The sequence below is a fragment of the Quercus robur genome, chromosome 3, assembly GCF_932294415.1.
Source record: "Quercus robur chromosome 3, dhQueRobu3.1, whole genome shotgun sequence".
Classification (NCBI taxonomy): Eukaryota; Viridiplantae; Streptophyta; class Magnoliopsida; order Fagales; family Fagaceae; genus Quercus; species Quercus robur.
The window spans coordinates 10,621,251-10,647,403 of record NC_065536.1 but is presented as its reverse complement, the minus strand read 5'-3'; the positions used below and the strand labels follow the sequence as shown (position 1 = coordinate 10,647,403).

The 26,153-nt window shown below is 34.5% G+C and overlaps 1 long non-coding RNA gene across 1 annotated transcript; it reads right to left on the bottom strand.

The window, feature by feature from the left end:
- Positions 1-10,229: 10,229 nt before the first annotated feature.
- LOC126717015 (uncharacterized) lies at positions 10,230-13,834 on the bottom strand. The gene is made up of 3 exons (XR_007652381.1): positions 13,425-13,834; positions 11,649-12,443; positions 10,230-10,644 (listed from the first exon to the last, which is right to left on the bottom strand). It is a non-coding gene; the product is annotated as an uncharacterized LOC126717015 (long non-coding RNA).
- Positions 13,835-26,153: the final 12,319 nt, after the last annotated feature.

Below are 26,153 nucleotides of genomic sequence, written 5' to 3'. Positions count from 1 at the left end.
ATATCATCTTCTTCACAACCTAAAATTCTCACTATATATATACATAGTTTTTTGGTATTTCATTATTTCTACTACGTACTTTACAATTATTTATTATATTCTTCATTTCTCCTCTTTGCCCTACCTACAACCTTGTAGGTAATTTTTTTTTCTTTCATCAAATTGAATAAATTTTGTGTATTTGTTGTCTTTTTATTATATATAATATGATTTTTATCAACAAGTTTTATAGATAGGCTGAAATTCTATGTTTGATCACACCTTTTAGTGTTTTTTTAGAAGTCAATATAGCAAGCAATATATTTGTATTTTTTAACTTCTTATTACATGATTATTTGTTGTTGACATCAATATTTTATAATGGATTTAATTTGTTGTGGTTTTTGTTTGGTACTTTGTTCCATGTAATCAATATTTTTTAATTAAAAGCAAAATTTGCTATCAAACATGAAATTGGATACAAGAGAATCCATCTGTCCAAATTTCTATGTAAGTCTATCTTTACTTAACTCCTTTTTTTTTTTTTTTTTTTTTTTTAAGCTCAAAATTTTGGATATTTTTTCAATAATGAATTGAGGTTTTGGCTTAATTTTGTTTTCAACCATTTCAATTATTGAATTTATTATTTTTTCATGTGTAATATTAATATCTGTGTTTTTTTTTTTTATTTTTTTTATTTTTTTATTTTTTATGATTAAAAAACAAATAACATATGTGTTCTTAAAGGCTAAAACACAATACAATTACAAACATTACTTTAAGTTATGGTTTTATATTTATTTATTAGTAAGTTAGAATGTTACATTAAGTTAGAGTATTATATTTTTATTTATTATTAATTTAGAATGTTACATATGGATACATATGCTGGTTTAGGGTTGATATAACTTATAACCATTTGAATGAAATCAACACTAAAATAAATGATTTAAATATCAAAATAAGAAATAAAAATTAAATTTCTTTTAAGTGTACAAGTACAATTTATTTTTTAATCTTAAATTTTGAATTAATTATTTTTTCATTTTATTTTTTATTAAATTTAATTATATTAACAAAATATTTTTTTTATTAAACCGTGCATCGCACGGGCATAACACTAGTTTTTATATATATTATAGCTATGAGATAAAACTCTCATGAATGGTGTAATTGTGTATTTATTAACTTTAATATTTTATTTTTCCTTATAGCAAATGGAAATGGAACTCTTTTATAGGAAAGGATTGAGCAATGCAAAGTCAGAAGGCTATTGACATGATTTTTCTAGTACTTCATAGGGAAAATTTCATAATATGATTTTGGAAAATTGCAATATTTTTAAAAACATAGACGGAAACATAAAAAGACCAATTGCAGTTATGATATAAACATAGGAGGTCTGTGGGTACCAAGAAAATTTTCATACTAAAAAGATTCTAGAGTTTTCAAGAATAATTTAAAACTTTTGTTCCCATGACGTTTTCTTTGTAATTCTTGAGTTGCAAAGAAAATTCTAAAAAGTGAAAGTCTAATAATTATGAGGATCATCGTTTCTTTTTTAATTAATAAGTTTTAGGATCATAATTTTTTTAATATATAGATAAAATTTTAAATTATGATGTATGTTCTATGAAAATTGTATTCTATTGTTATAGCAAAACACCAATTAGATTTTTTTTTTTTTTTTTAAAGAGTTTCAATCTATGACATCCACTCATGATAAGATAGCTCTTTATCATCAAACTAAGATACTAATCGGTTTTTAGTGTAGGCTGGAATTAAATCACAGATCTTTTATTCAACCATCAAAGATTTTTTACTAGCTGAGTTAACTAGAATCTACACCAATTAAATTTTAGTATATGCAAGGTTTGACCCCAAATTTCTTATTTAAAGATACAAAATTTTACATTTTTTTATTGAAAAATTTTATCAATTAAACTATTTGAAACTCGTGCTTTTTTTTTTTTTTTTGAGAAGTGAAACTCATGCTTTGTTGATTGTGGGTTTTAGTTAGCTTAATTGGTAAAATCTCTGATGGTTGAATAAGATATTTGGAGTTCAATTCCCGCCTACACTAAAAATTGATTGTTGTCTTGGTCTAATGATAAAGAGCTATCATTAGGAGCGAACACCATTGGTTGAAATTCTCTATAAAAAAAAAAAAAACTGAAGGAGGCTTGTTTTTTGTTTTTTAATGAATACAAATGGAGTATCATAGTCGGTACAATACATTTATTGAAGTGCCACTATACAAATTGTTTAACTCTTACTAAACATCATGTGAAATGATACGAGGACTCAAACCATCAATCCAAAATTCGTAGTGGTAATGAAGAAGGGTTGCTTAGCAGTGGAGGAAAGTGCCTATTCTTGAGTTCCATAATGTTTCTTTTTCCTATATATATATATATATATATATATATTTTTTTTTTTTTGAGAAAGTTCTTTTTCCTATATTTAATTAGACATTGCAAGAGAGTTGCTCATGCTTTGCTTTGGCAAGGACATCACAATATAAGGAGGGCTCCACCTAGGTTTGGCTTGAGGGTTGCCCTCACAATCTGATTTACATTCTGAATAAATTGAATATCATTTGCTATAAAGTATAAAAGAGAAAAAATAATTTTATTTTGTAATAATGACATAATCTCAAAGGAGTTGCAACTCCTAAACTTTAAAATGACTTACAAATGCACAAGATTAGAAGAACGATTTAGATGATAAATTACTTTTAAAAGGAGTTACCACTCTACCTTTGTGGGGCCCAACGATTTATGGGCCGAGCCCATTTATTCATGGGGAGCCCTAAGGCCCAAGCTGAAGAGGGTTACAATCCAAACTCAATAACGTGAAGCACAAATTGGCCCGGAGAAGCAGCCGAGGACAGTGCAGTCCTCGGCTGACACAAAGCTCCGCCAAGAAGAAGGGCAAAAACGGTATAGGGATAAACTTGAAAGAAAATCTAAAATATCTAGGAAAGGCTGCCCTTACTACCTTCCCCATACCTAGCTCTGCACCTAACAGAGCCGTATGCTTTAGCTTTATCAACCACTCCCTACGACTTTTGTCTTGGATTGACGGGACAAGTATCAGTGTTGGAAAGTTTGACCCTACACGTGGACGAAGGAAAGTGAATGCAGGCTAGTATAAAAGAAAAAATAAGTAATCTAGAAAAGGGGGGCGGGGGAAGACTGGCCAAAAAGGAAGGGCCTCCCAGTCCACCTCTAGGAGAAAGACTCCAAGGGTGAAGACACCTCAATCATATATGAGCACCACACAAACCCACCGCTGGGTAGCCGAGGCCTAGCCTTTCGAACCCACTCTCTACAAATGATATTGTTTGGGCCCATTCACGTGCGAACCCAACACTACTGCGGTTCGTCGCGGAACGTGACCCTACAATTGGCGCCGTCTGTGGGGAAGGCTTGCGCGTTAGCTCGAGCGGCGGTGGAGTTGAGCTTCTGTCGAACAAGGGTCTACGAGGATGCCTTTACGACCGGCGACACGTTGTTGTTGTTCCGACACAAGTTCCCACTAGGGGCTACGCCTCGTAGTGCCAATGGCATAGCAAGTCTAGGGGCTTTAAACATCAAGTTAGCTTCCCCCACCTTATTCGAGGAGCTAACCTTTAGGAAGTAGGTAAATTAAGAAACGGAATACAAGTTTTGGACAGAACCAAGGCCTTGTATGGTCCTCAGACCCAAGCCTCTGGGGAAACCAACTACTTACAAAGAGAATACAAGTTTTGGACAGAACCAAGGCCTTGTATGGTCCTCGGACCCAAGCCTCTGGGGAAACCAACTACTTACAAAGAGAATACAAGTTTTGGACAGAACCAAGGCCTTGTATGGTCCTCGGACCCAAGCCTCTGGGGAAACCAACTACTTACAAAGAGACTACAAGTTTTGGACAGAACCAAGGCCTTGTATGGTCCTCGGACCCAAGCTTCTGGGGAAACCAACTACTTACAAAGAGACTACAAGTTTTGGACAGAACCAAGGCCTTGTATGGTCCTCGGACCCAAGCCTCTGGGGAAACCAACTACTTAAAAAGAGAATACAAGTTTTGGACAGAACCAAGGCCTTGTATGGTCTTCGGACCCAAGCCTCTGGGGAAACCAACTACTTACAAAGAGAATACAAGTTTTGGACAGAACCAAGGCCTTGTATGGTCCTCGGACCCAAGCCTCTGGGGAAACCAACTACTTACAAAGAGAATACAAGTTTTGGACAGAACCAAGGCCTTGTATGGTCCTCGGACCCAAGCCTCTGGGGAAACCAACTACTTACAAAGAGAATACAAGTTTTGGATAGAACCAAGGCCTTGTATGGTCCTGGGACCCAAGCCTCTGGGGAAACCAACTACTTACAAAGAGACTACAAGTTTTGGACAGAATCAAGGCCTTGTATGGTCCTCGGACCCAAGCCTCTGGGGAAACCAACTACTTACAAAGAGACTACAAGTTTTGGACAGAACCAAGGCCTTGTATGGTCCTCGGACCCAAGCCTCTGGGGAAACCAACTACTTACAAAGAGACTACAAGTTTTGGACAGAACCAAGGCCTTGTATGGTCCTCGGACCCAAGCCTCTGGGGAAACCAACTACTTACAAAGAGACTACAAGTTTTTGACAGAACCAAGGCCTTGTATGGTCCTCTTACCCAAGCCTCTGGGGAAACCAACTACTTACAAAGAGACTACAAGTTTTGGACAGAACCAAGGCCTTGTATGGTCCTCTTACCCAAGCCTCTGGGGAAACCAACTACTTAAGAGGAAAAACTACGTTACGTGGACCTTAGAATCTCCCCGAGGAAAACTCTCCATTGACAATTGGGTTAATTTCTGAACTACATGGATTCTCTAGTTTGCCCTCGGATCCTCAACACCAAATGGACTAGTACGGAATGGAGCAACATGTTTCCAAAGCATAAGCGAAGTCATTCAATACTCGGTCACCCCCTCGGATGAATTATTTAGAATTTGTCGTTCTCAAACAGTAATCTCGCACTTATTACAGAACGTTCAACCATCATCTCGGTTAGTTTCCTAAGTTCAACTTACTATGAATTGTTATTATTATGCCTGGTAGTGTCGGCAAATTAGAATTAGTTGGATTGTGTTTCAAGGGTTCTTGCTTTAAATATCGCCGAGGAGAAACAAACACATGGAGTACACCCATTCACAAAGTGGTGTTGCCAAAAGAACAGTATTCAAAACAAGTAAGTAAATTTACATTTTTACTGAAACAAAGAAACAGTACAGCGTACAATGAAAAGCTGGAATCAGCTTAGGTCAGAGCTCACTACATAATTGGAAAGGAAGATACAAGAGAATAAGACAAAGCAGAAGAGGCAGTACAGACGAGAGGTTGGCTTCTGAAGCTAACCACATAACCAAAAAGAAAGAAAGATACAAGAGAATAAGATAAAGCCGAGGAAGTGGATCAGAGGAGAGGTTGGCTACTGCTCCAAGACCTTGTTCTTCCTCAATGCTTTTACATGCCCATAACTCAGGCAACAAAAGAAACCCAACTTGAGCCTCACACCGCTGAAGGAAAGGTGCAGGGAGCCGGAAGTTGAGAAGCCTTCACCAAAAATTTGCCTGCGACAGGGCAGAGACGATGATGGCGGAGAATCTTTCTTCTAACACACCAAAATTCTGGCATGAACAGAACCTGCTTCGGATTTTGACTAGAAGAGGGAGAAACACCTTTTCCCCTCTGTCGAAGCGGAGTATTCTCTTGAATTTATGCTTCCTTTGCCCGTACCTCACTATTCTGAGTCTCAGGAGGACACGGCGCCTCTGTGGCGGAGAGAGTTTCTTCTCCCCAACCCTCGCCTCAAACATGTTATGCTAAGGGGGGATAGCACTGGATATGGGAGTTGTGATTTGGGAGGAAACTGAAGAATTGGTGCGTAGGTGAAGCAACTTTCTCTCCTATTTATTTAAAGAGATAAGGTGGTGGCATTTAATTCACGCAGCGTCCCAAGGAACGCTACAGATAAGATGGCTTTGGCTCAATCTCCAACGCCACCTGCAACCATGGGATTAAAGGAGTCTTGGGAAGGTGCACCTCGAACATTGGGACGCCAAAAAGTACTGCATGACCAAAGACTACAGAAATACCCTTTAAGTTGTGGGCCTAGTGAATTCGCGGCCCAGGCCCGTTCTGTATGAGGGCCTAGGGACAATGGCCCACGCCGAGGAATAGCCGTTGCCGAGGACAACCTCCTGCTCGGCACCTCGCGAAATACCTGAGGAAAGGGAGAAACTGAACTACAGCCTTCGGACTCAAGCCTATGGGGAAACCAACTACCTGGGTGACAAAACTAGGTTTTGGACAGAACCAAGGCGTTGTGAAGTCCTCGGACTCAAACCTATTGGGACGCCCACTACTTAAATGGGGAAAGCCCTCGGCTCAAATACTTTAAAATGTTGAGACTGATAAAAGTGTTAGGATGATGGCGAGACGCCCCACTATTTGGTAGCCTACGGGGGTTGTTCATTCTTGCGGGAAATATGTCTTCGGATGATTACTTCCTACACCACATAGAGCATCCAGTTCTAATGTCGGCATTGTTTTGGGTAAGTATCGTTATTCACAGATAGGCATTGCTGTGTCAAATAATGCTATTAAAGTTATGGTGACATCTTTTTATTAGCAAGTATTTCGGCCTTAGTTGTCATTGATTCAAATGCTATATTATTGTGCCGAGCAGCGCTTGTAAACTTGTAAAAACATAGAAACAGAACATGCAAAGTAAAATAAAAACAATTTTTATTAATATGAAAAATTATTACAACGTACAAAGAGGGGCTTAAACAAGCCTATACAAAAGGTAAACTGCCGAAGCAACAATAATATTCGCAATACAGATAAGTAAACAGTCAGGTGTCTTTTAAACTCGTCTTCAAAGTCTCTCCAATCTCTGCCTCAGTATTGCTCATATTGAGAGAAGAACTTTCTTTAGAAAAAGTTGAAGGAGAAGGAAGAAGAAAATGAAGGACAAGGAAGAAGAGGATGGAGGAGATGAATGAGGAAGATGGAGGAGATGAATGAGGAAGATGGAGGAGATGAATGAAGAAGATGGAGGACATGAGTAAAAGAAGGAGGAGAAGAAGAGGGAAAAGATGAGAAGGAAGAAAGAGAGGCGGAAGGAGGCGCCAGTGAACGAAGAGAGGAAGAAGCAGGGGCACTTAGTCCCTGCCCCAGTCCTAACTCCTAACACACTGGTGCTATATTAGATATGCTCATGAGAGAGCGGGTAGTACTGATGATGTGTGTCCTCGGCTCATTCACGCCAAAAATGTGACGTGACGAGTCCCTGCTTCGGATTTTGGCTGAAAGAAAGGCGAGACAAATCTTGAGTCTCCGCCATCCTTGCCCTGACCGAGCCATTTCGAGCTTCGTTAGAACGTAATGTCTCTGGGAGGGGAATAGTTTTTTCATTGCTTATTATTATGGTGAGTACATTTCAGGTTAGGGAATAACCAGAGAGTAAAAATAAACTCCGGAAGGAATCTGAGGGTTTCAAATTTTGGTGGGATTAAAGGAATTCATCTGTGGGAGAAACAATTCTTGTTTCTTCTCTTTATATAGGGGACGAAGAAAAGAGTACTTAATGAGTTCAGATCTCCAAGGAAATCTGCAAACATGAATGCGCCCGTTTCATTCCCCCACGCCATCAAAAACCGTTGAACCTGGGAGGTCTCGTAAAGGGAAGATATTAAAGACGCGCTTCAGATAACCAAACGGCATAAACGCATCGTGCACAAATCAAGGGGAATATCTTGTAGACCGATACATTCCCTGGGCAGGTGAAGAGTCGCCAGCGTCAGTCAAGGGCTGAATTAAATGAGCTATAATAAAGGCTCGGTATTATCAAAACCCCCCTCTCCAACCAGGAAGTCGGACAACAGGGTTTTGAGGGGCTATTGTGGGGCCCAACGATTTATGGGCCGAGCTCATTTATTCATGGGGAGCCCTAAGGCCCAAGCCGAAGAGGGTTACAATCCAAACTCAATAACGTGAAGCACAAATTGGCCCGGAGAAGCAGCCGAGGACAGTGCAGTCCTCGGCTGACACAAAGCTCCACCAAGAAGAAGGGCAAAAACGGTATAGGGACAAACTTGAAAGAAAATCTAAAATATCTAGGAAAGGCTGCCCTTACTACCTTCCCCATACCTAGCTTTGCACCTAACAGAGCCGTATGCTTTAGCTTTATTAACCACTCCCTACGGCTTTTGTCTTGGACTGACGGGACAAGTATCAGTGTTGGAAAGTTTGACCCTACACGTGGACGAAGGAAAGTGAATGTAGGCTAGTATAAAAGAAAAAATAAGTAATCTAGAAAAGGGGGGCGGGGGAAGACTGGCCAAAAAGGAAGGGCCTCCCAGTCCACCTCTAGGAGAAAGACTCCAAGGGTGAAGACACCTCAATCATATATGAGCACCACACAAACCCACCGCTGGGTAGCCGAGGCCTAGCCTTTCGAACCCACTCTCTACAAATGATATTGTTTGGGTCCATTCACGTGCGAACCCAACACTACTGCGGTTCGTCGCGGAACGTGACCCTACAACCTTTATAACATGGATTTTTCATTTTTATTTTTATTTTTATTGTTATTAAAGTAATGTTATTTTAAAAGAATATATATTTTTAAATAATTTTATTTGGGTTTATTTCATAAACTAATACCGTTCATATGATATGTGGTGTTCATAATTTGAATTAATATTTAAATCCAAATATTTGAATTTTATTTAGTACACAAAATTCATTTATTTATATATTAATAGCAACAAGATATATATATATATATATATATATATATATATTATAACTTTACATTTTTTAAGAAAATATTGAATGTTTAGGCATTATCTTAGAATTAGTTTCTATTTTTTCCAACTCATGAAAAACTCTTGGTAAGGTTATCAATATATATATATATATTTTTTTTTGATAGTACGATAATTGGGTTCAATTGAGGCCTTGGAGTAGGGGGATTTGAACATTAGATGTCTTAATTGGAAACACTAGTTAGGAGATGCCAACTGGTTGAGTTACAAGACTTTTGGGAAGAATATTAGTTAGTTGAGTAGAATTGCTCATGTATTATTCCATTTTGGTAAAAAAGAAAAAGAAGAAGCTTATTTAACTATTTATATACTTAGTTTATTTATTTTATACAACATAAACTTTGTTATTGTGATAAAATTGAAGTCATTATAAAAATCTATTGAAAATTTGAAAATGTAAAACTAATTTTTTGGACTATGATATTATCAATAAGTTTTTCATTGAAGTTTGTATTTCAATTCCTTCTCAAAAAAAGAAAAGAAAAAAAAGAGAGTTTGTATTTCAATTAACGATAATGAAATTTTAAATTAACAAAATTGGAATAAGATTCACTCCCATTAAAATTCCTCTAGTTTTTAATTAGATGTGAGACACATGGTATTTATTTGAATTTGTGTGATCTATAGAAATTGTAGTATTTAAATAGGAAGAGATCTTATCCTGGTCTAAATTAGAATAGATTGACTTAATTGGAGGAATCCCCTAGGGGCCCAAAAATTAAGGGTAAGGATTCGAACTCAATATCTCATGGATTGCATGAGGCCTTTAGAATTATTAGACAATTACCAAGGCTTTCTGAGGTTGAGTCTTGATGTAATGGCAAGTGTCCTTCATCAAAAACAAAAAGGTAGCAACTTTGAGTTTGAGAATTAACCTCTCCAAAAAAGATTAGGAGTAAAACTGTCTATCATGATCTCTCATAGATTTTACAAAAGTGGGAGTTTTTTGTATTAGGTACTTACTTTTTTTTAGATATAAGCATGTTAATTCCAATATGATTTCAACAAAGTGGATAAATATAAATTAGGCTATTTGTCAGCAAGTAGATTGCTAAAGCTGCTTGAATTATTATTATTTTAAAAAAACTGAATATGAAACTTAACATTTACTAGGTCGATCACTATTGGTGTTCAAATGAAGTCACCACAATATAATTATCATACGATAATGTAGTCATTGTTGTAAATTATATTGATTTATATAGATTTAACTCATTTAAGTCACATTCAGAATTTACTTTTGAGTCGTTAAGACTTAAAAGCCTTATCACATTGACCGGTCACCTTTATGAAGAAATTTTAGTGACATTAGTAAGCAAAAATGACTGGTAATGCAATGGAGTATATTTAAAAAAAGAAAAAAAGAAAAAAAAAAGAGACTGGTAATGCAATGGGGACTACTCGTACATGGCTGATTTGAGATGCCTGTCATAAGAGATACTTTCCTGTTAACCAGAAAATACTACATGCAATGATAGGAAGATTGTGCAACCCAAGCCATCCAAAAATAAAAATAAGAAGTCTTATTACAGTCCACTCTAGCTACCCAATGGAAATCAAAACATGGTTTTATCATAAACATGATTGCCATTTTATTCAGTGACTCCAGTCTTGGTGACAAGTTTGTGCATTCAAATGCTATATCGAGCATAGAATATCCTGAATGTTTATCAACTAGGATAGAGCTAAGATAAACTAAGGAGGTGAGACAGACTCAAGATTCACTGAGTTGTTTTCCTGCATCAATAATTGTAGGCCTATCTTCTGCTGTATCAGAGATGCAACTCAAGGCAATCTGTGCAAAAGCAAGAAAATGTTCCTGATTAATTCCCTCTTTTAGTAACATAGGATCTATGATTTCAATCAACCAATTTTTTTCATCACATGGGTTCACCAACATTGGTAGAAAGGAGGGACTGTACCCAGTGGCGGAGCCAGGAATTTAGGCCAGGGGGGGCAAGATTAAAAGACAAGATTTAAAGTAAAAAACTAATCTAAAAAAATTTAAATGTGAATATTAAGAGTATGCAATATACTTGTGAATATTTAAAAGTGACTCAATGACTTGAATGTTTTTAAAAACTCAACTTGAATACTTTTAAAAACTCAACAGAAACTCTAATAGCTTGTTTGAATGGAGGGAGAGTAGAAGGGAGTAGAGTAGAGGGAGGGAGAGTAAGTTAAATTACCTTATTTGGATTTTTTTTTTAAGGGAGGAGGGGGAGGGACTTGGAGGGGTTTTAACTACTTCTAACCCCTCATTTTTAATTCCCCAAAATTAGAGAGATTTAGAGAGAGAGTAGAGCATAGAAATGTTTGACCAAATAAATTACCAAATTTACCTTTATCATATTAACAAAATTATAAACTATGAAAAAACTAATTATTTTTCTTCCCTTATTTAATTTTAAAAACATACAAATTTTTTTATTTTTTATGGAATGTGTGCTTTATACTGTATTCTATATACACTTTTTTTCAGAGTTCTATTAGTATCATGCTGCTGTGATTCCTATTCCATAAAGGCATATAGCATTAGCAGTAGGTTTTTTATTTTTTAGTCATTACTAGATGGGACCCATAGTTTATATTAGAGTTATAGTAGTCTTAGAGTTTATTAGTTAAGGCTGTTGAGTTCTGAAACATGTAGCAGTAAATAGAAAAGTTTTTTGTCTTTTGTGTAGAGGGGCAAATAATACATTTCAATGCAATATACTGTCATTATTAGTAAAAATTTCAGAAGTTCAGGGGGGGCAGCTGCCCCCCCTCGCCCCCCCCTCCCTCCGCCCCTGACTGTACCTGTACTGAGTATTCAACATCCATCCAGCCAAAAGCCCAAGAAGGAGAACACCATAAATATACACATCAACCTTCTCAGTTATATAGCCTGTTAGCAGTATATTCAGGTGCACCACACCCCATTCTCTCACATACGGCCTTGAATACATGCAGTTCACCTTTAGGAATAGATAAGAGCGAGAGTCAATCAGTTTGGCAACATTGTTCTCATCTAATATAATGATGGCTGACCTAATTTCTCTATGGATAACAGACTTGGAAAATGAAGTATGAACATATGTAGGGGCATTAACTATGCTCTGCATTTCCATGATAAGGGCTCAAAGTGGATTGTCCCAATTGGGTCGATATAATTGGAGAGAATTTTATCCCTGACAAATTCATACACTGGAGTTGGATATTTGGTCTCTAAGCAACCTCTTAAGAGTATTAGAACATTTTGGTGGACACTCATTTGCGATCCCTCCACAATGTCTTTAACAATGCCAAGTGTAACTTCTTCCATAACAGAAAATACTTTTTCTTCCGTGTGGTACTTTTTAGCAGAAAGTAAGCGGTCTTCTAGAGAACCCTTGAATAACTTAAAATCTCTACCCTGCAAAACACATTGACGATGGTCATAGTTGTTTGTTGCTCTTTTGAGCTCCTCAGCAGAGAAGACACGGATAGGATTGCTTTTCCCATTGCAAAAGGCAATTAGCTCCACTAATAATAGTCTTCCATTCTTCATAAAAGATGTCTCCTATTTTGCTTTCCTCTTCATTTTCAAACACAAATTCATCTTGTCCACCAAACCTTTAGATTACAGATAGAAATATTAATATACACATAATATGCAATGACATGACGAGGATATAATATTGCTGTAAACCAAGATGCTTGGAGGCCATTGATCTGTCTTTTTGCTTAGAGATCAAGGGCCATGTACAATTTAGAGTTTGAAACTGGTTGTACTCTACCACTATGTAAAAAATGAATCGCTAGAATTTGAAAAATCTTTAAAACTGAAAAGAAAAAAAGATTCTTCGTTTTTTTTTTTTAATTTAAATTAGAATTGCAAAATTAAAGTTTATTATTTTTAAAATTTTAAATTAAAATGATGAAGTGACATATTTTAAATCAAACATATTACACTATAAGAAATCAAACATGTTCTATGACCATTCTCATAACTCATGATTTACATCTTTAAGCAATTTGAACATGTACGAGAGTTCAAACCAATTAGGTCATTATGATTCATTTGTTCGATCAACAAATGTTTTGTATACCACCTTTAGAAATTTTCCATGGACACCTTGTCCATTGAATTCTTAAGTCTTGAAGAATTATATATGTCAGAGCTTGGTTTCATGCTATAATCATATACACTACATTTAATGAATTATTTCAAAATCCAATCAGCCTGGTGTCATTTAAAAAGAGAGCTGAGAGATAGGGGGTTTTAAGTACATCAGCCTAGAGTCATATTAGGATTTTTGAAATATTTATATAATAATTATTTTACTTAGATATTAAACAAAAGTGATAATTTGAGATATGAATCTGTGAGTTTTGACTTTTGAAGTTGAAATATGAACCTAGATCCCCCTCAAACAATACTTTTTAGTAGCAAATCAGTAGGACTAGGAACACAAATATTAAATTAGCATGATCCAAGAACGTAAATCTCAAAATATCATGATCTATTAACACAAAGCTTGAAACTCAATCCCGCTACATAGGCATGGAGGCAAATATAAAAATTGAAAATTGAGGGTTTCAAAGAGAATGTACCTTATTCTACCCATAGAAAGAGAGATGCAACTATAACATAAGAATGTCCAGAATTTGGTAGCTTGTGGATCTGGAGCCTTCCTCTTATCCACTTGACAATATCATTATATCATGAGCTCTATTATAGAATTTGGTACCTGTTTAAAAATATTTTCAAAGAGTCAAGGAAAGGCTTACTAGTAAACTGATATTGACCAAGCAGGAAACTAGTGGGAAATTTCATCACAATGACTTGACTGTTTCCTTGGAGTTGGAGTTTCTCTTTAACAAACCTGTGTGCCGGACCAGGTTAAGAAACAAACCCAAACAAAAAGTTAAAGAATATAAGTGTGTAAAGAGATCAAAGTTGTGGACCAACTTTCTAATAAATCTTTTAGTTGGAGGTAAGGTTTTCAATGTTGGTCCTGTTTCTCTCAATTGCATGGCTCCAACAAATAGAAATCTAATATCATAATATACTTCACATGCTTTTTTTTAATTGCATGGAAGTACTGGCAATTAATTATTACTAGTATTGCTCATTCATGGTTAAACTTGGATAATTTAGTACATTTGTCCACAATATAAAATTTATTAATTTAAATAGAACCATAATAGTTTCCTTTTAGTCTTAAGAGTACAAACTACAGAACTATAAATGTAGCAAATGAAACTTTGTAGATTAAATTTTGACACTGCCAAACCACAAGTGCTAAATTGTAATTTTCATTATTATTTGTTAATTCAGCTTATATTCATTGAAACAAAATAGAGTACACAAGGAAAAACCCCAAAACCAGAGAAGGGAAGGTACCGGCATAGGGAACCTCCCTACTACAGCACCCAACTTACAAATCTAACTACAAAACCAAAGCAATTATCAAAGCAAAAGTTCACTAACAACACGACCTTCTAACTACCTTAAAGCTAAAGATAACAAGGAGACTAAACAGCACAGCTGTAAAGCATCCAAACCAGCACTTCAGTGCAGCAGCACATGGACAGCACAATAGCACTCTGGCAACACACAGCAGCACATGTAATTTACCCAGAAAAATTATTCTGGATTTCTGCGAAAGCATCCTATGTGGATTATCAGAGGAAATTGGAGGGTTTAATTTTGAGGGATACTTTCCCAGTCTAAGTTGGATTTTACTTAGTGCTTCTATGTCATTTTAAGATTTGAGACCTATCTGGACCTCCTATTGTTTTGCTCTGCTATATCAATTGTGCTTCAGGTCTAATTGGTTAATTATTAATTCTCACCAACTTCTTCTTTGGGGCTTGGCCTGGACTGATAGATCATATTGTTGGAATTGATAGATTTAGAATTATTTTTGGTTTCATTGGGCAGATATGCTCATTTCTCCGTGTCAAATTGGTGAATAGTACCGCACCATCTCAACCATATACAATCTTGAGACAGGGTACCTTGAATCAAGGAATGAGAAACCACCATGAACATAAATGTTCCACACACCATTCCCTGCTTTAGCAGTATTTCAAAGGGCCGCTAATTTATTGGCTATTGAACTGCCAATGGAATCCAACTAAGTCACTAACTTTTAACTGCATGTTCAATCATAATAAAGCTGCCAATTTCTACGACACCATTCTTGGTGACAATTTCATACCACCATATGCAACTTTAAAACACAGAGGTATAATATAACTCAATAACAGACTTGCAACTTGGAACATATCTTTTTACTTGTAATATACATTCGTTTTATTGCGGACCCTGAACAGTGATGAATTTGGATGAAAATAAGCTAACAAGAATATAAGATAAATCGATCAATTTGCAAAAGTTGTTTTGCTGCATCAATCATTGTTGTTGGCAGGTAAAGTTAAGAACGTGGGTGAGGGCACAACCGTCAATTATGAGCTGGAGGAGTGAGACCCAAAGCGAATACTGTGAATTTTGCAGCCCGATCCACTCTAGATTGGAGAATTCTCTGAGAATATTAGCAGAGGAGAGGAGGCACTTATGAAACAAACATCTAAAAATAGTTGCCTCAATTGGGGGTAAAAAATACTGCATTCTTTCATTTTGTTAAAATAGGAAATGCTAGAAACTCAATACTTTTTCTGAAGTATGATCAGGGGAATAGAATAACGGATCCTCAACAAGTTAAACAATTAGCTGCGGGTTACTATTATCAGAATCACCTCTAAGGGGCATTTGGCTCAAGAAATTTGTGTAGAATTTCAACAGGCTCTCCAGCTTCAAGTTTGGAGATCCAGCAAACTATGTTTTCTCGAAAGGATAGAAGGCCCCAGGCCTTGATGGGTTCACAGCTTGTTTTTTCAAAAAGCTTGGCCTGTTGTTATCCATTCAGATGTAGCCCATGCCATCCAGTCGTTTCTCAATTCAGGTAGCTTACTTGGAGAGGTGAATGCAACGATTATTACTCTTGTCCCTAAAGTGAGCAATCCTTCAAGCATGGGGGATTATAGACCAATTCTTGTTGATGTATAATTTATAAGTGCATCACAAAGAACTTGACTAACAGACTTAAATCATGCTTGAATGATATTATTAGCCCCAACCAAACTGCGTTTGTGCTTAGCAGGAATATGGTAGAAATTGTGCTAGTAGCTCATGAAATTGTTAAGAACTACCATAGAAGTGGAAATTAGGAAAGCTTATAAGTTAGCAGAATGGTGGTTTATTTTTCAGTACCTTCAGATTGTGGCTTTTCCCTCAAGATATGCTAATTGGGTGAGGGAGTGTATTACCACTCCTATGTACCTTGTGGCTGTAAATGGAGGACTAGCTGGTTTTTTTTTTCGAGGTGTCAAGTGGATGAGACAAAGGGATCCATTGACCCCTTATTTGTTTTTGCTAGCAATGGAATTCGTAACTCAGATGCTTAAAAAAAGGATTCTTGGTTGCAAGGACTTCAAATTCCATCCCAGATGTGAGAATATGCTGCTTATTAATCTATATTGTACAAACAACTTAAGGATTTTCAGAAGAGCTTATCTACTCCAAGTCCAGTTATTGAAAAATGTTTGGAAGATTTTAAAGTGATTTCAGGCTTGTAGATTAATATTCTATAGGTAAATTATTTTTTGTAGGTGTATTTTCTGGTCTAAAGAATCAGATTTTTGGATGCTCTTCACTTTAAGGAAGGTAGTCTCCCAGTTAGATATCTAGGTATGCCTCTAGTCCCTGGTAAGCTGAGCTATCATGATTGCAGGACCCTAATTGAGAAAATAACAAGAAGAATAAATGCTTGGAAATTTTAATACTTATCCTTTGCAGGCAGATTGAAGTTATTACAATCAGTTTAGTAAAGTATGTCTTTGGGAGGGTGAGTGAGTGGATGTTGCCTTTTTCTAGGTAATTTAACACAAGATTTTTGAAGAAAGAAGCTACACTTCACACAACTAAAAAATGGAGGCGGAATGACCTGCATGCACCTGTCACATTTTTTGTTATTTTAAACAAATAAAGTCTAATGATCTTCAATCTTAAGTGTGGCCAAAGCTATGCCAAAGGAGACAGTTTTTTCATCAAACACCAGGAGAGTAAGACACATTCCCTCCACCACATTGGAATAACAGGTTGATCCAAACCAAAATACAAATTTATATAGCAATTGGGTTTTTGATCTTCTAATAAGAAAAAGATCTCCATATTTATGACAAGGATATGTTCCGGTTAACTTTTGTAACGACTGCTTTGTGCCTAAGTCATAACAATAGCGTTAAAAGTTGAACATGTATTGATTTTGTATAAGCAAGAAAATGATCAAACAAAAACACTCAATAAAGATTTAACTCCAAAAAGTGAAAAACTCCCAAAACTTAAAAATAAATATAAGAGATTTCATAAAGAAATTAAGAGTGTAAGAATGAAGGTACCTGAGAATGAGAACTAGAAAGCATTGCTTCTCTAAATTTCCACTCAATATATTTAAATATTGTTAATGAACCCCATTGTAGAATAAAAGACTATCTGTATCTGCACATCCGAGAAAAAAGGAAGAGAGTGTAACCCAAAAAGAGGGAAAATAGATTCATATATGAGCAAAAGGATATTACAATAAGGCGGCAGAATGGAATTCAAAATTTGTAGAAATTCATCACTCAAAACCACACCCTAAAGCTTGGTAACTTAGGTGCAAGCAAATGAAAATTTTTAGTATAATCATGTGCCGTAGCCTATGCTCCAAATGAATGCCAATTGGTTCCTTAACCTCACTCCATCTCTCAAATACTATAAATAATGGTGCAAAAATAAAATAAAATAAAATAAAGGCTCCAATTCAGATTAAACCAACATGGTCCAAAAATTAAAATTCTCATGGCTAATGTAAGTCTGTGTCTACTAATGTCCAGAGTAGTGACCTACAAGATAACATGGGCCACATGGCACAAGAGGCAATTACATGAAGAAGTTCAATTAAATACAAATAATTGTGAAAAAATGGGGGGGGGGGGGTGTGGGGGGAAGGGGGGAAGAAAGGGTCCCAATATAAATAAGTGTATCATCTCATAGCATGTGTACTTGATTATGACATAGACTAAATGCCAAGTTATTACAAAATGAGCCTACACAGGAAAAATGAGAGCAGATTTGAATTTCATGTAGATGTGATCTCTGTGTTAATTTTAAATGAAGGCTTAAAGGCTGGGTTTGAAAACAAGAGTACAACAAAGTGTGCAAATAGCATTCTTGTGGTTAACAATAACAAAAATATATAAAGCCACTTCATTCAATTTGAAAATTTTAAGTAAAACTAAGCCAAGCAATACCATTATGCTCAAGAACTTCATCTTTGATATTTAATAGATCATTTAAACCAAAAGGGAACAAATCTCTAAATCTAATCAAGCTCACCACTTTCATTTTCAAATTCTCCATTTTTAGGTTATTTGTTACTCTTGACAAACATGTTGAGCCTCCCTTTCTTAAGCTCTTTATTATTTACATCCTCAAGTTGAGTCTCCGGTTTGAATTGTCATTATTATTTACAAAGCCCTTGGTTTCTATTGGCATTCAAGAACCATCCCATTCAGTTTATTCTCTGCCATTGTGAATTCTTGAATGTTCTGCCCCTGCTAAGATTGATTTCAACATTGTGGGTGTACCACAAGACAATGACCAAGCTAGCTATAAAATCCTACAACCTTTGGAAGTGTGTATGCAAATGATGACCAATGAAGACAAGAACTACTATATGCTGACCTCTAATTATCCAAGCTATTATAGCATCAATACTTGAAGGACTCTGCCAAGTAGAAATACTTAAGACAGGTATGGATCTTGTTTGCCATTATTCTTGTGTTAATCAACGCATTAATCAGATCCAGCATAAGCTTTTTTTGTTCTTTCTTCAAAGCATTCCCCTTCAAGCGATACTGATTATATTCTTTCCGTCAAAGATAAACCCACCCTTCTTGTAAGTGACAAAATCTTTGCTAGAAATAGATAGTCTTTGACCCATTACTGTTATCCACAAACAGGATTATACAATGAATCATTGAGTTGCTCTACTATTTCAGTTCTAATCATGTTTTGGCATCTTCAAAGCTAACTAATAAGTTATAAAAAGTGGAAAACTAAAAGATTACACAAATATATGCAATTCATCATTTGCAGCAATGAAAAGAAATGATGAGTTACAATTGTAACAATATTACTCAGGTCAATAGATGGGCGAAGGAGCAATTTCTACTTGGATGGTGACATTATATCTCCAATGCTACATCTTCAAAGATGGAATAGAACACAAGGAAGAGAGATTCAAACCTTTATGAAGAAGGGCTTCCTAGACAAGCAAGGTGATAGGGGATCAACCTCTACCATCATTCAAGGAGTGAGTACATTGCCAAAAGAAAATTACTAACAAATAATGGAAGTAAACAAAAATAAAATGACCTGATTGATTAAAAATTAAGAGGAAAACCAACCTTTCTATTCTTAGTGATTTGTCAATGTGCTTTTGAGGATCCTTATCTTCTCTAAGACTACATAGTTTCCCTCATAGACAATTTTTAAACTTATGAGCCTAAGCTGCTTGTATTTTATGTAATTGAATTAATACTTGAGGTTTATAAGACATTTTACCAAAAAGGTAGGATACACCCCAAACACCACCCATAGCCCTAAAATGGTCACGTCATCGGCAATTGACCAATGTCCCAACACCTAAACATACACACACACACACCTCAGCTCAAATGTTGTTCAAGATGCAAACATACTATAAATAAAATAGAGAAAAAACTCACCTTAGGCTTATTAACAGCATCAAGATTGGTAGGTTCAACGAAGAATTTAGAAGAATTGAAATCTAACTTTAATGAATGTGACAACACTTAATTGTTTTGGTCAGTTTGGACGTATGAAACAACAATCCAAATAAGCTTATAAGCAAAAGGAAACAAAATAAATAAAAGTTCTGTAAATGACACTAATGGATTGTTGTAATATAGCATTTGATTTGATAATAAAGAATTCAGGCTCAACCTAACAGGAGAATATATAAATAAAAATTAAAACTACATTTGTCCTTAATATGCACAATTACGATGTCTGTTGAAATTACACTGGGCACACTGATAAAACAACTTTGTGCAAGTATGACCACAATGGTTACATTTAAGGTGGTCTTTGGTTTCCTCAATGAAAGTAAGGGGGTGTGGGTGAAAGGAAAATTCATATGCACTTCCAAACTTGATAGTTGGGTATTTCCCAAGAATACATTTGGGATGTATAGGATAATCACAATTTACATAATAGTAAAACCAATGTTTTGGGTTGCGTTCTTCTTCACAAATATCACAATAATATTCACTGGAGTCATCTTCAGCAATATAAGAAAGAGTGAAGAGATGCTCCTGTTGTTTGTACCTTGCGGTTTGTGGTAGTGTAGCACATTTGAAGTCCAAAGCAAATTCATAAGTGGTACAACGGAATATTGGGTAAATTTTAGAATCACAACAACTACAATTCTGTTGATACATGTCGATAAGCCCTATTTGTTGTCTGTTTTCATTGTTGTTCTGTTCTAGGTCCTTCTATATATATGTTCCTTTTTGAAGTTTTTTATTTATTTATTTAAAAAGTGTGCCTTATCCAGATAAAAAAGTTAATATATATGAGAGCTAAGCAATTGTAAATTATATGAATGGACGGCACCAGCTATCACATTTTCAATAGCCGATGGAGAACATAACAAGAACAAAACAAGCTGTATTTATTAATTCACTATTCAGAGAGAGCCATGCAACCAATCCATGTATTTATATATTACATGAAACGGCCCATAATCATCAAAAAACAAAAATCTTGTCTTCTACTTTTAGTCTCATCTATTTGCCTTTGCTTTGCTGAAAAAATGTTCTCTTTTTTTCTTCTACCCTCTTTGCCAACTTTTGGATAGGTCAAGCACGTGAGATCCAAATCTCATATCAGAGCTTAGACCCAGTAAACTCCACAAAAAAATTATGGATAAATTTTCACTTTTATTGATATGTGGAATATATATTTAATGGAAAATGCTAAAGTTATTATAACTTTACTATATAACCTTTATAAATTAATACAGACAAAATTTTACAAATTAATATAGTAAAGTACATATGATTGTTGAACTTAAAAAATATAATAAATAAATGTGTGAATTACTTTTTGATAAATGATAAAATATCAGTTTATAAAATTTAAGCGAAAAAACCATTTTAGTTTCTACAATTTGAGATCATAGTCAATTTGATTCCTACATTTTGGTGACAGTCAATTTAGTTTTAGTCATTTTCAACTTGCCCTCAATTTGGTCTTTATTGTCAAATCACTAATGGAAAATGTCTACATGTCTAATGGTGTGTATTCACCGGAGGTCAAGTGCAGAACACTCCGAAGCAGGGGACGACAAGAGGATATGGAATAGGCTATGGAATAGGCTATGTCTCGTTTTTGGATGAGTACCAGCGCCTGGCTCGAAGCATGGCACGTTGTTGAGCTCATGCATGGGCTGCCTGCTCTTTAGGAGGCCCATTGTACACCTTTTCTTTATTTTTCTCTCTTTGGGTTCAGTCCCCCTGTTGGATATTAAGTTTGGTGGGCCGGGCCCATTGTACACTTTATTTTGAAGTTAATATACATCTATCTTTCGTAAAAAAAAACGGTGTTATTTTAGTATGTCTAATGTTGATGTGTTTAAATCCAAGTATCCACGTTAGCCCTTAGATGGCAAAAAAAAGCCACATCAACCTTTTAAAATATTTTTCTTTCGTTATATTTTTACCAATTATATCCTTTTCTTTTTTTTTCTTTTTTTTTTTTTCGTTTAATTTTCTTATCAATTCTTGGTAACCATTCAAATTTTCACCCAAACAGTCTAACACAACCATTATTAAATCCAGATCCCCCACACCAATCCGACACCACCAACAATTGCAGATCCAGCACTACCAAACTAAATAATCACAGGATATTATTACAATCTTCTCGTTCTTTCTTATCTTCCTTACTAATCCAATTAAGGCATACCTAAATTCAAAATCAACAAACGTTGAGAACAGAATGTCATAAAGAACCAACTTCTTCTATGAGTTAAAAAAGCGAACCAATTTATTAAAAAAAAAAAAAATACATACAAAGCTTTAATCAGAGATTTAAAATGCATTTACAACCTAGGATTTCAATTTCCATAGCCACAAAATGACTAATACATAAACATTAGAACATATTCGTGAGCCCAAGAAGGAGAGCCACTGCTAGCAATCCAAGTAACCCACGCAGTTCTTCAAGATTCCCAGCCTCAACTTGTACCAATCCAAAAAATACATTTTCATTTTGTGCTGAATATATGTATTCATTTATTGCGTGTAGTATATTTATTATCTTCTCTTCAAAATGATCTATCTAGCCCAGATTTCTCTATTCCAAGATTTTTGTATTTTTTATGGATTTATTATTATAATTTTTGGTGCTAATGGTTTGCCTTTTTCATTATTATTTTTTTAATTTTATTTTTTTTTAAATGCTGATGTGACTTTTTTTGTCATCTAAGCGTTGACGTGGACACTTAAATTTAGACACGTTAGTATTAGACATGCCAATAATGCACACTATTAGTCACATATGTACTTTCTGTTAGTGATTTAATGGTATGGACTAAATTAAATGCAAGTTGAAAATAATTGAGATCAAATTAGCTGCTACCAAAATGTAAAAACTAAATTGACTGTAACCCCAAAATATAAGAACTAAAATAGTATTTTTGCGTAAAATTTATGTAAAAAAAGTTATAGTATCCATATAAAATTCATATTTTATTCCCAAAAGCCATCAACCTTGAAGGTGATAAAAGCTAGCAAGATGTCTGTAAATGAGCTAAACTAAGCTAAAATATCTTCTTTGTGATTGGGTCTTAAAATAGGGTCTTGTTAATGGATGCCATTATGGCATTTGTTAATTTATAAGAAAATTTTGACAATATTTTCATGAAAAATATAAAAAGTTGTCAAAATATATATTTTTTTCTTTTCTCATAAAAAGCTTCCAAAATTATTTCTTAAACATGTCCTTAGGACATTCATCAACTTTTCCCCTTAATATAATATATTGAGACAACATTTAACTTAAAAGTTTAGTCTATTGTTCCTCAAAAAAAAAGAAAAAAAAAAAGAGTTTATTCTGTAAGTTTAGGTCTAAATATATTATATTATTTTTTAAAGTTATTATTATTATTTTTTTCAAATAGAACTTCTAATCACATATGTATAGTCAACACGTAGATTGTTGTTAACCCACCTCTATCCACCCTTGCTTTACAGAGCTTCTGTTTGTCATGAGAAGTCAGTCTTAAGATTGGCTTCCGATGATGCAATTTGATCACTTGTCCCATGTTTACCTGCAATAACACAACGGAACCTTGTTAAGAGGTGCTGGTGTTTGCATACCTCTCCAGGTTCATGGTGGTGCTCTATATTTGTACAATTGTACTCCCACTAGAGATTGCATTATCTCAAGAATTTTGGAATTCTATCCCGTGTCATTTGTCCCCTTTAATTTCAAAGTTATCTCCAAGATTGTAGGGTCGAGGTCATATATTTTGTTGTTCGTAGGTGGACATGAATGACATTTTATATAACTGGAGAATTGACTTAGGCCGTTGCTCGATTCAAAATTGGTCCTTGACGGTTAGGTTGTGAGTTGTGTCATCATGCAGGCTCAACTGCCAATGGGTTAAAGAATGTGAATTGTTGATTAGATATTAAATTGCCTCTAAAAAATTTCTCTATGCTTACAAAATCTTAGATGATAAGAGATTAATAGCTATTTTCTTTGTCAAAAAATAAAAAATAAAAAATTAAATGTTAAGTTTATTTTATAAATTATATATTAAAAAATGTGAATTTAGTGATTAAAAAGTAAACTACATCTGACTGATTAACATGAAAATTGAAAAGCGTGTTAAGGATAATTAAATTATGTAATCTAACGGTGTGATTTTGAATATATTACACCAATGAAAAGTGACTCATATAACATAACAAAATGTTACACCAAATATAATTTACTACAAATGAAAGAGAGAGAGAGAAACCCAATATCAATAGGTAAAAATACTATTTTGATCCTTACATTTTGAGGTCATAATTAATTTAGTTATTACATTTTGGTAGTATTCAATTTGATCTATATTTATAAGTTATTAACGAAAAATACCTACATGGTAAACGGTGTGTATATATATTTAGCACAATTAATGTTTACGTGGCTATTAAAATAATGATAATTTTTTTTATTGGTATGAGAAAATGCCACATCAGCATTTTAAATGGAAAAATCAATTTATCAATTAAAAAAGAAAAAAGAAAAAGAATAAGAGACCTTTAAATTCCAGATCTGTGAACACAGATCTTGAACATAAAACTCAAAAGAACATAAACCCATAAAATCAATCTCCACAAAGATAGGGACGGTTTCAGCCAATTAAATTTGTTCAGAAGCCTCATTTTTCCCAAAGTCGTTCTCCACACGCCTATTAGAACCTGTTTGGGACCGAATTGGAGAGAGAGATGATCCTATTACATATGCTGGGAACAGTACAAAGACAAAGATGTTACATCATGTTGAATCTTGAACAGAACATCCACCAAATTTCTTTGCTTGATCAACTCCTCAACACTACAGATCCAAATCAGTTTGATTATATTATCACAACACCAACAAGTTCCATCAGCACAGACCATTGCATGTTGTTGAACCCAATTCATGTATCATTGAAGGTGTTATGGTTCAACCCCCGTGTTGCCAGATTTGGAATTCAAAGTTGGTGCTTTTTTTTTTTTTTTTTTTTTTTTTTTTGGAGACAAAGGTAAGCGAAATCAAAACTCAACACAAGTTCAAGGCAAATTTGAATGGAAAACGTCTTCCACATCCTTAGGTAGAGATTCTACCCATACATCAGTATCTGCAGATAAAACTACTTTTTTAGTTAAACAATGAGCTAACCTATTCCCCTCATGCCGAACATGCTGAAACAAACAGCTCCTCAACGTTCCTCCAATTCACTTCAAAGTTGGTGTTTTTTTTAATCTCTTTAAAATTGATAAATTAATTTTTTTATATTAAAATGTTGATGTGACATTTTATAATGTCAATAAAAAATTTATCATTATTTTAATATCCACGTAAGCATTACGTAAACATTTTCCAATAATGACTTTAGCGGTAAGAATTAAATTAATTGCAAATTGAAAGAAAATAATAATAAAAACTAAATTAACTACTACCAAAATATAAGAATTAAATTAACTATAATTTCAAAATATAGAGATTAAAATAATATTTTCACAAAAAAAAATTATGACAATTGACATTTGACAAGACCAGACAAAAAAAAAAAAAAAAGGTTAAAATGCAAAACTGATCCTCTAACTTTTTTTAGATTTTATTTCAGTTCTCTAACTTTACTTTCGTTCATTTCAGTCTTCTAAGTTTCAGATTTATTCAATTAAGGCATTTCTGTTAACTTTTGTTAAAATTTTTTGAAAAAAAATTTGAAAAATATTTTTCAATCATTAATTGAATTTTTCCAATTTAAAAAATTTGAAGAAAAATTTATAAAATTGAAAAATTAACCACAACATATAACAAAAGTTGATGGAAAAGTCTTAATTGAATAAACTTGAAAGTTAGAGGACTGAAATGAATACAAACAAAGTTAAAGGACTGAAATGAAATCTGAAAAAATTTAGAAAATTAGTTTTACATTTTATCATAAAAAAAAAAAAAAATAGAAGCAATAGTAAATGACACATTGGTGTAGGGAAAGTAGTTGGCAAAATTAATTAAATATTACAGAAATAATATGTCACGTATATCAATGTTTGCGGCATTTTCACAGTAAGTGTTGAGGGTGATACTATCATAAAACTGAAGACTCAGAGTTTAAACTTTAAAAGCCAAAACATGCGTTTCAATTTTCTCCATGTATTCCCAAGTGTCTTGTTCAATCTCTTTACTCCGCAACACATTATTTCACTTACCACTGATCTCATCTCAATTATTCTCTCTCTCTCTGTATCTAACTTTTAAAGTCTTTCAAGCTGCTATAGTTCTATCCATTTCACAGATAGCCAGTCAGCTTTGTTATAGCTATGCGAGGCCAAGAAAGTCCGGTGTGAGGAGGAGAAAAACTGTTGATCGACGGTGTTCTAGGCAACGAATGGACTGGGTATTTTTATTTTTGGGCCAATTTAATTTTTTGGGTTTTTATT